Genomic DNA, 13,300 nt, shown 5'->3' with positions numbered 1-13,300 from the left:
TGCTCCCCCGCACTTTTACTCAAATCAGATAATACTCTAAATCGACTCTATTGAAGTGCGAGGGCATTGCTTTGCTCATTGTGCGGCCCCGAGGTCGAAAGAAAGCTGTGGCACTAAAAGGTGAACGTAAGTAACGCTATGTTCTGGGGCGTGTACATGGCTGTTCGAAAACTGAACGTTCGCATGGTGGGCGTTCGAATACCGAACGTGCGCAGACGAACGATGGCGCCCAAATCCCGGACAGCGCCAAAGGCACATGGAGTGGATAAAGAGGATAAAGGTGATGTGCAGTGAGGAAACGCTCGAGCCAGGCCCGTAGCCAGGAGGGTGGGGGCCCTAGGGGCCTGCCTCCCCTCCCCCTCCCCCGAAATTTTGATGTAGAGGGTATTTTACCGAAAATAAATGCTGAAAACAGGTGTTTTTCTCAGCCCAGGCCTTCAGCCAGAGCGCCGCCCTCGCCCCCCCCCCCCTTGCCTTCGAATATGATTCTTGGCTATGGACTTGATTCTGGCTTGATTGCTGAAGTCTAGAGCATTACATGCGTGACTGCAATAGCAACAAAGTGGAATGTTATCCGAAGTAAAGCTACCAGCTAACTCTTTTACAATCCGATCTCTACGAAACTCTGACATTAGAAAATGCGGCCGCTCCAGAGAGCGAAGCGGTCTTCGTGCTATCTGTTACTTCAACGCATAGTAAGTGGTAAGCGCGCAACACGTAGGAACGTATGAGACATCTACTAATGTGTGTCGAGAGAGCGCGCGACCGCGCCCTTTTGATCCAAGTTCGCAGTTGCTGCCCGAGGAACGCCGCTCGCCACCGGCACCCCTTCATGCTCCTTCACACGACGGAGTCGGCCATTGTGCTTCATTTCTGCTTGAGCCGCGTCCGTACGCAATCTTTCGCAAGCTTTCGCTCTAACATAGAACGTACGAGGTGAGGGGCGATGTTATCGAATTGGACTTTATACCGAACATGACGGTGAGGGAAGAAATGCGCCTCGAGAGTCCATATACTGACTATCGCAATGGAAGCCGATGAATCACAATAAATCAAACACGCAACTCGCGGCTACTCGTTCGCGCAACTCGTTCGCGATATAAAAAGTGCACACTCATATAGCCACACCATGTGGCTTCGGCCTTCGAGTTGTCGTCTTAGGGGAATTCATAGGGACGTTGTGAGTTCCTTTTATTGATTGACGTTTGACCATTTACATGTGCCATTAATCGTTATCAACGTGGTTTTTTTTTCGTCGACCAATCGGCGTTTTCAGTTTGGCGCTCTCAAAAAGACTGGAAGTTAGTACTCATGCGCTACCCTATCTTTTCGGGGAGTGGAACAATACGAAAAGCACAAGTGAGTAGCTATTTGATCAATCAGATCATTTTCTTTGTTAAGCACCAACTATAGCTGGCGCAAATGATTACTGAAGTGACGAACAACATGTGTTGCAAAAGCAAATGAGACATGAACTCAGCGATTTGCTAAACAGCTTAGCTGTTAAGAAGTTATCATCATCATAAACGGCTATATGCGACAGAAGTTGGGTAAATCCCACTACTCACCACTGGTCCACTAAAAAGGAACAAGACAACCGTTAGCCCAACAGCACATAGCTGCGAAGAAGCTGCGGCAAGCGGAAGACCCCGAGTACGTACAACGAGAGAATGCTAGGTAACGGGAAAGGCAACGGCGACTGCGAGAAGATCCTGAAGCGATGGAAGGCCTGCGCCAACGACGACGTGCCGTAGATGTAGATATGAGAAGTGCGATCGTTTGGTTTCAGCGCGAGGTTCTGTATCTGCAGTTTGGACATCCGTGCCGTGTCTGTGACTCTCTGTGGTTTAACACGAACCTCTCTGCGCTGAGAATCAACGTAGAAACAAGCTATCATCACTTAGCTGAAGCCTAGCAACGACCTACACTATAAGAAAAAAAAATGTGTATGCGTGACTCCTTTCGGAGAGTTCTGACTTGTCACGTGTAGGGCTCTCTTTAAATAGTCACGGTCACTCTCTTGGTGGGTCAGGGTCGGCTCGCTACAGGAGTCCCCTGACCCTCTAGGAAGAGTGGAAAGACTCTCATCCGAAGGATCACGTTACCACTTATAGGGAGTCAGACGACTCCTGCCGGTAACACTCCCACGGGGGTCAAGTGACCCACACCGAAGCGTCAAGCGACTCCACAAGTATTTTAAGCTACTCATTTGACCCTTGCTCTACTTTTACGCGACTACTGTTGAAAATAGTGGAGTATTCATTTTAAGCAAGTCCAATAATACTTGCCGTTCTGCCCAGCCACTGCAAAAAAATAATAGTTCACTTTTAGCATTATTTTAATAAAACTCGTCAAAACAACACATATTTTCCAGCAAAGTTATATAGAAAGCGCGAAAAGATGGTCTTTGATTTCCAATTAAGAAGTTTGGGTATTCCTCATTTACATGCTTCTATGAGTATAGTTAACTAAAATGTTTGACTGGTGTGCATAGTGCCATATAGTGCAAAATAAACTGCAGAAATAGGCATCATGTTTCAATCTTTATTTCTTATGATTAAGAATAAATCAAAAAGTGGTGACGGCTGGAGGCATCAGACTTGTGGCTTGCTAGGTTGTCGCTCCTGTTCAGCGTGAGCACCATGAAAAAGGGTATCTGAAAAGCAGAACGTGATATTATGATGAGAAAATGAAATTGCAGTAAATGTTTGCGAAACCTACAAAATAAGTAGTTCACATAGACGCAATGAAGGCTCACAACAAAACAACAAATGCAAACACGCATGGTAAGCAACCAAGTATGGTAAGGAACCAAGTAACTGCTCACGGCGTGCCCCTGACCGGCAGTCAGGGGCACGCCGTGAGCAGTTACTGACCGCATGTTTTACAAACGTACCCCTACTCAGATAAACACATGCGAGTACGAGGGCCCGAACGACACCCACCGCGTGCGGACGCCGTCTACGTCGAGATCAGACATTGCATATGCTAGAATTAGCACACATAACTCCCAAAATCACGTACACTCACTTGATTCTGTTATAGCGTCATCGCAGATGTTGGCCAACCATGAAAACAGCAAACAGTAACGAAGGAAAAAAGTGCACGGCGGCGGCCGCAACGACGGGTGCCGTCGAAAGTCTCTAGCTTTTACGCCTTACCGGCGAGCCGTGTCCAACTTGAATGACTACCGCGTACCTTCTGGAAGCCACCGTACTATATCTGCACCTCAAACTACCGTCTTTAAGCCAACAAAAATCATTATATATAGTGCGTGTGAGCGTTCTGTACACAAACTTTTTTCTTACGTTCCCACGCGCGGAAGCACGCAGCACACTCAAGGTCGATGGAAATGTTATTATGAAGTAGACTAAAGTGCATCTCAAAACGACATCTTGCACCTTCAGTAGTGTAGAGACAACGTGCGATCAGCAAGAAATGACCCTTGATAATTGTTTGCATCGCTCACTTTAACTCGTTAACTGACAGTCTTAGTTGGGCATCCGCAACAGCCTTGCGGACACAGGCTGCTGTTGGAAATGGCTGGCAGATAACTTATGCAGAGCTGCTGCAGACGCCCAGCTAAAGATGTATAATTAGTGCCCACGAAAGCAGTACACTCACCGTTAACTGGCGCCCGTTGTCCGTATCCGCAGCTCCGTGAATATTCCGTCCTCCAAGCGTCACTTCGTGCACGGAGCCGGCGTCAACACCACCGAAGACGCGCATGAACATGAAACTGATGAAACTTCAAGACACGCAACCCGCGCTATCAACGCAACCACGCAACGCATTCCAATAGACGAGGAGACTGAGACTGACTGAGACGACTGAGAGAGAAGCCAGAAGCGGCGCGCCACCCCGGCGCCGACCCCGTCTCCGTCGGCGAGCAAGACGCCAAAACGGCACCAAGGGCAAGCGCGCGATATGTATGGCGTAGACCATGGAGGAAGGAAAAATAAGGAGAGGCCCTGACGTCACATTCGTGAAGCCTCCACATCGCAAACATCCGCATCGCCTCCTAGCGAAGGAGCCTCGAAACATTTCGCGATTTCCGCCGTGTCAGCCGTGTCGTTTGCAAGCGCATGCGCCATTCGAGCTTTTTTTTTTTTTTTTTTCGCCGTGCAAACGGCGCCGCGGCGCAGTCGATTCACGCATGCTGCTCCTTGTGTGTGATCTTTAGGAAAGCTACGCAATGTCCAGCTGTTGCGCATGGTTGCGTATACCCGGTGCAAATCGTGTGCACTGCGGAAAGTACCGGATGTCACTTTTCATGTGTACGTAAACGTTCGCTTCATTGCTGATCACTAATGCATGGTATTCGCATGCGAAGCTCTCGGTTGTGCGCTCTGTTGCTTCTTACTCATTGTGTCAACTCAGAACACACGTGAACTTTTGTTTTTGGCATCTGACGCGCCGTACATAACATGCGCCGAAGGCATGGTACGTTTTTAGAGGCTGTGTCGTTCAACGAAAGGGCAATAAACTTATGTTATTTTTATCGGACTACGTGATGTATGTATTGTGCGTTGTGCGCTCGCTGCGTGCTTGTTGTGTGCGTACTCGAATTACAAACTTTACGTACACGATCGCGTATACAATACAGCGGTGTCCTCTTTTCGACGTGAAGTTACGTCAACTATAGGTTGGCGTTGCGCCGAATTGCTACTACGCTCACTCCATATACACGAACAAAGAACCGCTAATCCGGCAACAGATCGGGAAATCGGGCTACAAGAAAGGAAAGGCCTAACGCCCAGCAGAATGCGTAAGTCACTGCTTGGTGAGTTCGAATACGATGATGCAGGGGCTAAACGTTTTTCATCACGGCACGTACCGGTATTCTGTACTGTTGCACAAAAACGCTCCACGAAGAATTTCAGCACGCAGCGCTCGGGCCTGCCACGCACGAACAGCCTGGTAAACGTCTGCTTGCAACATTTTACTGCGTGCGAACCGCACAATACGCGCTAAGTTTACGCCGGGACTACAAATCTGCGCAGAAACTAACCACCGCGGAGAGCACGCCGCGGGGCGTCTGCTGTTTTGTTTGCCCCATACCGGTTTGTTTGCCCCATAAATCTGACGTCACTTCCGCCACACTTTTCGCAATGCATTGAAATACGATAGGGCCTCTCCTTAGTATTCCTTCCTCCATGGCGTAGACGGCGGCTCTTTAATCACGGAAGCCAATCGAAACCAGCTTCAGGAGCGTCCAGTGATTCCTTCCGAAATGCTAACTCTTTTTCTCTGCCTGTACCTTCCAAAAGGGGTCACATGGACGCCCGAAGAGAGGCACGGTTCCATGACCCTCTTTTGACTTTTTTTCTTTCTTAGAGTGTAGAAGGGTAGAAGCAACCTAGAAACAACCTGCATCACATAACTAAGGCCTAAGAACAACCTAGAAGCAACCAGATTAGTCTTCATAATCGTTCAGTTTCGCTGTTTGAGGCCTTGCGCGGCTGAGCGCAAGTTTCGCCATTTTTTTTTTCTTATTGCATGGAGACGTATGTGTAATATGATTTGCGTTTGAACTGCTTGTCGCTGCTGCCTTGCATTTAGGGGCTCCGGCTTTGTCATGCTGTTTACGATAGCTTTTTCTGTGGCTCCCCTGTCCTTGTATTTCCTGAGGCAGAAATGAAATTATTATTTTTTTATTATTAGGAATATTAGTAATAGTAGTGATAGGAGTAGCAGTATTAGCAGTCGTAATCAGTTGGGATAATTGGTCTAAATTCGTTAAAACAAGATTTAGCTCGAAAAAAATTATCGCATGCGAAAGAAAAAACACGACAGACGAGGACGAGCGCTACTACCAACTGTACAGATTTCCGATTGTACAGATTTCCTATATGTAAAGTGAAATTATGCATATTTATCACGCACCCATCCTCATGCAAAGGTGAAGAAACGGGAAATCAAAAATCGCGAAATAAATGGGGTGTCCGGTGCTGAAATAGAAATTGGGGCAACAATATATTGGCTCGTGCGTTGCTACGATTTTATGTAATATCCTTTTAACGAACACTGATAGGGCGCTTCATTTAGCTTTTCAAAGTGGGAGAGTTCTTAAGGTTTCCTGGGGCGTAGATGATTTTTTTCTATTCTTTTAAAGAACAAACTGCAGGTATCTGCACTGCAGGAATCGCTGGGGGCATCCCGGCTACAACTTGCGCGTGGCTTAGTGGCGCAGGCACCAGAGGCGGCTGGTGGTATTCAGGAGTGACCTCCGCAACTTCCTGCTCAATCACTCGTCGGAGGGGAAGCAGAAGTGTAGTCGACAGCTCTTCAACATGTTGCGGTGGAGCGAAAGAAAGTAAAGAGATCTGGCGGGCAATTTCGTCACGCACAAACGACTTGATTTCAGCGAGCAAGGAGAAGTGGTCAGAAATCGCCGACACCCGCAAGGTCAGCTTCGCATGATGGCGGTCGACGGGTCATCAAGCGCTGCCGGAGCAGCTCCTCGTACCTTTGGCACAGCGTGATGACCTCTGCCACTGTGATGGGGTTTTTGGCCAGCAGCATGGTGAAGACATCGTCGTTCGTGCCTTTCATAACATTCCCGATTCTGTGAGACTCCGACATGCTCGTGTCGGCATTCTGGCACAAGTCAAGAATGTATTCGATGTAGCTCCTGAAAGATTCACCGGCATGCTGAGCTCGTTCACGTAAACGCTGTTCGACTTGCAGCTTACGAAGGGCATGGGCGGCGAAACACGTCGACAATGGCGGTATTGAAATCGGACCACGTCAGGAAATCGGATGCGTGGTTGTTGCACCACATGCCTGCCACACCCGCTAGGTAGAAAGCCAAGTTGCTCAGTTTGCCTGCCTCATCCCATTTATTGGGAACGCTCACGCGCTCCCAAATCGCGAGCCAGTCCTCTACGTTGGTGAAGGCAGGATGATCGCGGATACCGAGAACACCGGGACAAGCGGTTGGTGCGGGAGGCGGCGTTTGCTGGGCGGAGTTTTCAGGCAAGGCAGATGGCACGGTACGGGATCGAAGCTCCACGGTCATCGAATGAAGACCAAAGTTGTTGTGACGGCACAGCACTCTCCACCAATTTGTTAAATGGACTGTCTACCGTCTTTCATCACTTTTCTGTTTTGTACCGCAATAGAAAGCGTACCGTCTGAAGTGTCCAACCTTGCAGCGGTTTCTCTGTAAAGTGAATAGAAATTTTTAAAACAGAATTTTTCGATATGCGTTTGGTCTTCTTCCACTGGCATGAAACATGCCCACAACACTGGTTGATGGACTCGATGACGCTTGTAGTGCCGGTAAAAATTAGAACCGAAAGCACATGTGATTTCTGTAGGATTACTTTATTTTCGCTGAACACTATTGTAATGAATGTAACAGTCGTTTTCAGCGCGCTAGCGGTTAAATGAAGCCTTATTGTACGATTACAAAAAACTTGTTTTGCTGTAATTGCAGTCTATGCGTTTTTTAGCACTGCTGCCGCAATCCGAGTCAAGTCGATTCATCATGCGCGCCCTCACAGCGCAGCACATGTGAGACATCCTAACAACGATTCAGCGGCACAGTACGACCAGCGCGGAGAGTCGCATGGCACAGCGCATGAGTTGAAGCAGACGAAATCGAAGACGGCGCCGCAAGCAACGCCACCGGGCGCCTTTTTCGATGCGTGAGAAAACAAAAGCAAAACCTTACTCTCTGACGCAACCGAAAGGTGCCTCAACTGCGTAAAATACAATTTCAAGTTATACATGTTTGTTTTTAAGCAAAATGAGTCTATACCTGCGTGGATTCCTTGTCACACCAGTAGATTGAACCACATCGCCGTTGGGTGACGCTAGCGGTCCTTCTTTCACGATTTTCAACATAAAATTAAAAATATAATTCCTTTTTTTATGGGGCAAAAGCATGCTCGTGGCTACCGATATGAAGAACGATCTTCTCATTTTCACCACAATCAGAAAAATTTTTCCGAGCGGTAGACAGCCCCTTTAAGGCGTTTATTGGACGGCACTCAGCGACAACACGCAATGGGTGCAGTCAGGTCAAAGCACGGACTCTCAGCGCGAGCGGCGTTCTTTCAGGGGGAGCCGAAGTGTACGACCCACTCGAAGGCCCTGGAGAGCGCAACCCATTATGCTCAGTTCTAAGGCATAGCTACACCCCTAAGATTGTTAAATACGTTTATATGGGAGCAGGGCAGGATCTGAGTATTACACGAGTTGCCAAACGATGAGTGGCCGCACTTCCTGGATCTCTCCGCACTTCGAAGATGTCTTACTGCCGCGCCATAAGTTCACCGTCATTTGCGATGCGTCTACGGGTGGGACTCGACCGTACGTCGCCCAAAAATTTCGAGGGGAAGTTTTCGACGCACTACAATCCTTACTGCACCCATGACCTCAGAGCAACACAACGTCTCGTCACCTGTCGGTACCTGTGGCCGCGTATAAATGCTGGTGTGTGTTGCTGGGCGCGGGTATGTATCCACTGCCGGCGCGGCATCGCCAGCACACACACTATAAGTGCGCCTGGCCACTTTCGCCACCACACGTAAGTTGCTTCGATGAGCACCACCAGGCATACAAGCTCGAGCATCGTAACCGTGACATAAGCCCGCTTAGGGTTTTTTTGGAGGCTTCTATTCACAAACTTGGAATAACACGAGCGCTAAAGAACACCACGTGGTCGAAATTAACCCGTAGTCTGCCACTACGACATGCAGCAAACTGAAATTGAGGTTTTGGCACGTGAACCCCGTTTAGTTATTACTTTGCTTCTTGGTATCGCTCTTAAAAATTTTAGGTTCATGATTATTTTCTTTGATCGACACACCACCCCACATTATTTTTCTTCAGCTCGTCGCCTCCTTCTTTCATCTGCGGTGGTACCGTGGTAACGATGCTCGGGTGTTGACCCAAGAGACGCGGTCTCACTCCAGGTCGGGGCGGTGGCATTTTCATGGAGCCGAAGTGCAAGGCGCCGTGCTGTGCGATTTCAGTTCACGTTAAAAAAGCTCAGGTGATCGAAATTATCCAGAGTCCTCTGCCATCGCCTCTCTCGTAGCCCGAGTCGCTTTGGGGCGGTAAACCCCATAAACCCAATCAAACTTTGTTTGCTTCTTAAATCACTTGCATCTTCGTTTTTCGTTTCTTTATTATAATATTATGGATATACTGCCCTCTTCGTCTTCCAGTTAGCGTTTGTGGGCATGTGCCACGGCGTGTCGTCGCCATCATCATCAAATAGTGCTTTATGTCTCCACCTTGAGAAGCCACCGAGAGGTCTCCCGAACGCGCCGCGGAAACACATCCCCACGAGAAAGCGTCACCAACGCCTGCTTCTGGTTTGTTCAGAGGATTTCGCGACACCGTCAACCGTGAGTTGCACGCATAGTTTTTGAAGGCGTGTCGTGTTTCGACAAAGCTCTCATGACTATCATACCGGCCGCATGTTCACTGTTTCGCCATCCTGTGCCTTCGTAATGTGGTATCGTAATACGGGATAGAGTATTGATGACGGCACTCGTCCGCGCTGTTTGTGAAGGCCAATCTGGCCTTAAGCAGTTTTACTTGAGTGGCAAGCATTAAATTTTCTGTCTCACTTTTCTTTTGCACGTGCATCTAGGGCGCAGTTCAATATTATCGCAAAAATACGCGATGTAAACCGAAAGCTGAGATGTGTTCACGCTTTTCTTTCTTGTCGCTTTTTATGAGAATTCGTGCGCTGCAGAACGAGGTGATACTGGTTTTGTTCCATTGCACAAAGTCATCCCTAAATGAGAAACATAGGCAATTACAAATTGAGAACATGTAAACATTGACAGAGATCCTTCTGGCAGGGTTAGAGAATTCTAGATGCGAAACTGGCGACAGCCGCAGGTTTAAGTGCGAAGTAGTTTACGGGCTCGGGCTGTCGTATGCTGTCGTCGTCGTCTCATGTCGCTCGGCGTAACGCAGGCAAAACCACATATAGCATAGCCGTCTATATTATAGTCGTGTATAGCAAGGGGCCGGGAAATGGAAGTGAGGCTCAGGAGGAGCGATGTGAAGTTGAGGAGGAGGGAAAGGAGGAAGAGAGGGGGCGGGGAGGAACGCAGTGTGCTGTCATCGTATGCTGCCATCTTATGACGTCGCTCGGCGTCACGCAGGGAAAAAAACTATGTATAGCATAGCAAGGGGGAGGGAAAGGGACGTGATGGTGAGGGTGAGGAAGATGGAAAGGAGGAAGGGAGAGGTGAAGCATAGCATGGCCATTTTTGACGTCACGCAGGCAAAACCGTGTATATTGGGGTATACTAAGCGTGCGGGAAAGGGAAGTGAAGGTGAGTAGGAGGGGAGCAGGAAAAGCATACAATAGCCATGTATAGTGTCATGCAGTCACCTATGCATAACATACCCGTGCATAGTATGGTACAGTAAGGGTGCGGGAAAGGGAAGTGAGGGTGAGGAGGGAAACTATGATAGCAGAGGGTAAAATGCAACATAGCCACGTATGGCGTCACGCAGGCAAAAACCATGTATAGCACAGCCATCTATAGCATGGCCATGTATATCTAGGGGGCAGGTAAGGGTGAGGAGGAGGGAAAGCAGACAGGAAGTATGCTGTCGTCTCAAGTCGTCGCTTGGCGTCACGCAGGCAATCCCCCGTATAGCATAGCCATGTATAGCAAGGGTGTGTGAAATAAGTGAGGGTGAGGAGGAAGGGAAGACGTAAGGAAGAGTGTAAAGCATTGCATAGCCATATATGGCGTCACGCAGGCAAAGCCATTTATAGCATATTCGTGTATAGCAAGTGAGTGGGAAAATAAAGTGAGGGTGAGGAGGAAAGATGTGAGGGTGTAGAGGAAGGACAGGAGGAGGGAGAGGGTACAGCATAGCATCGCACTGTTTACTACAGCACAGCAAGGGGTGGGAAAGGAAAGTCAGGATGACGAACATTGATGCGAGGGTGAGGACAAAGGAAAGGAGAAGGGGGATGGTAAAACATAGCATAGCCATGTCTAGTACAGTATAGCAAGGGGGAAAGGGAAGTGAGGGTGAGAAGGATATAAAGGAGGAGGGGAGGGAAGAGCATACGATAGTCTTGTGTAGTGTCGATAGTCTTGTGTAGTGTAGGGAAAAGGGAAGTGGGTTTCCCTCCATAGACGCCAAGCACGCTGCACGTCTGGAACGCCAGCGCTTGCTTGCCCGTGAACGCGAGCGTCGCTGAAGGGTAGGCGAATCACTGCCCCGCAATTCCTACAGATTTCATGTTGAGTGCAACTGCGTACATTTTTTAGATAGACTCTATATTTCGAGACTTGGGCGTTCACTCGTTTCCTCGTGTGTTGACTGCATTGCTCGTGGAAGCGGCGTTGCTTCGCCTCCTCTCTGCTTGGTTGCTCCTTACCATCGCGTCGCAATGGTCGGGCGTATATGCAGTTAGTAACGCTCCCAACAGTTCGGTGGGAATGTCCGCTCCGCGTGGCAGTGCAACCATCAGAGCTGCGACAATGAATGAAACGAGACAAAAGCATGAGGCTTTCGTTACACAATGTTATAAATCGACACTGCAGTACATAATAACCGCAGTACAGTGAATTTCACTTTTGTTATTATTCTCGTATATTGATGCCACATTTGCGTAGTTCACAATAACGCGAATTTGAGAACTTATAATTTTTTTCTTACAAGGCTCGCGAAGCTGAAGAAGCATGTGTTGGCCCAGCTCAAGGACGACTCTGGTGGTTGTGTCCATAATATGCATGGTGAGATCGAGCTCTTGTAATCTTATTGCAGGAGACATTTTGCAGCAGATAAGTGTAAAACAGCGATCCAGCACTCAGAGCTCTCATGTTCTGCTCTAGAGCACAAAATCATTAGAATCTGTCGTTTCTTAGAGAAACAAGTGACAAATGCATCCAAGCTAAAACATTCGGCTAAAAGTACGGCAGACATTCCATAGTTAACTTACGTGGCTTTAAATTCTGAATTTATTGATAGCTATTTGATAAATTTGAGGGGATACTTGGAAATATTGGCATATTAAAAAAATACTCTTACAGCACATGCTGCACATGGTATGAGAGTAAAAAATGACGCCAAAAGTATTTCGATTGCGTGATATGTGAGCCACCGGTGTAAGCACCTCCTCCCACTTCGACTGTTTCAAACAATTCCGCTGCGCACTCGGGAAAAACAACATAAACTGAAAAAAACGCTATAGAGAAGCGCGGTTTGTCTCGTATTAAGAGCTTGCCTACCCGCAATACCGATATCACTAGTCTCGCTGTGAGATGACACTTGCTGAGCCAGAAAACGCGCAAAGAGAAAATAGAGAAAATGAAATACGTTCGGTTTCTTGTGAAACCTTTTGGGATTGCGGGGAAATATTCTTTATTTGCTTTATTGCAATATGATGTGCGCAAACATATACACGTACGTCACATTATTTTATGCTCGAAAAAGCAATCTTGGCTTCTGCCTGTTCATTCGTGCATTGTGTGCGTGTTTCGCAATGTATGTTGCCATGCATATGTACAAACTAGCACGATCATGAGTCCAGCTAGATTTTATTTTCCGCACACACATGGCACTACCGTGTCTGCTTGTTAGCATCTCGAAAGGGAAGTAATGAGGTTGCCCTTTCAGCAAGAGGGTCGCTGTTAAAGTACAATATCGACCCCGTGAGTCTGCGAAATATTACACAATAGAATTTTACATCTCTGTTCTTCGCTTTGGTTCATGTGCGTATCAAAAATTCGCAGCACAATCTTGCAACTTGCATTTAATATTGTCAGTGCGGATAACATATTGGCGGGCAGAAGAAACGTGAGAACGCGTTTGCCCTCACGTGGGACATTATGAACGCGTTCATAAATGTGGCGTAGTGGTTCAAGCAAGGGCTTTCTCCATAGATGCGAAGAGTTCAAGTCTATATTAAGGAACATGTTTGTTTATGCTTGTAAATGCTTGCTTATACTATGAGCGCGCGCGCGCGCGCGCGCGTGTGTGTGTGTGTGTGTGTGTGTGTGTGTGTGTGTGTGCGTGTGCGTGTGTGTGTGTGTGTGTGTGTGTGTGTGTGTGTGTGTGTGTGTGTGTGTGTGTGTGTGTGTGTGTGTGTGTGTGTGTGTGTGTGTGTGTGTGTGTGTGTGTGTGTGTGTGTGTGTGTGTGTGAAGAAGAGGAAGGTTGGTCAATGTATAAATAGCCCGTCTGAACGTGAGACCAGTCGCGCTAAGTAAAGAAATGAACCATTACACTTAAATCCTAAATGCTGTATTATAACATCTTCGCGCAGTACATGAACGGTTTCAACCTGTCGTCCAGGCTGTTCGG

The sequence above is a fragment of the Rhipicephalus sanguineus genome, chromosome 6 (genome assembly GCF_013339695.2).
Source record: "Rhipicephalus sanguineus isolate Rsan-2018 chromosome 6, BIME_Rsan_1.4, whole genome shotgun sequence".
NCBI lineage: Eukaryota > Metazoa > Arthropoda > Arachnida > Ixodida > Ixodidae > Rhipicephalus > Rhipicephalus sanguineus.
This window is presented reverse-complemented; position numbering follows the sequence as displayed.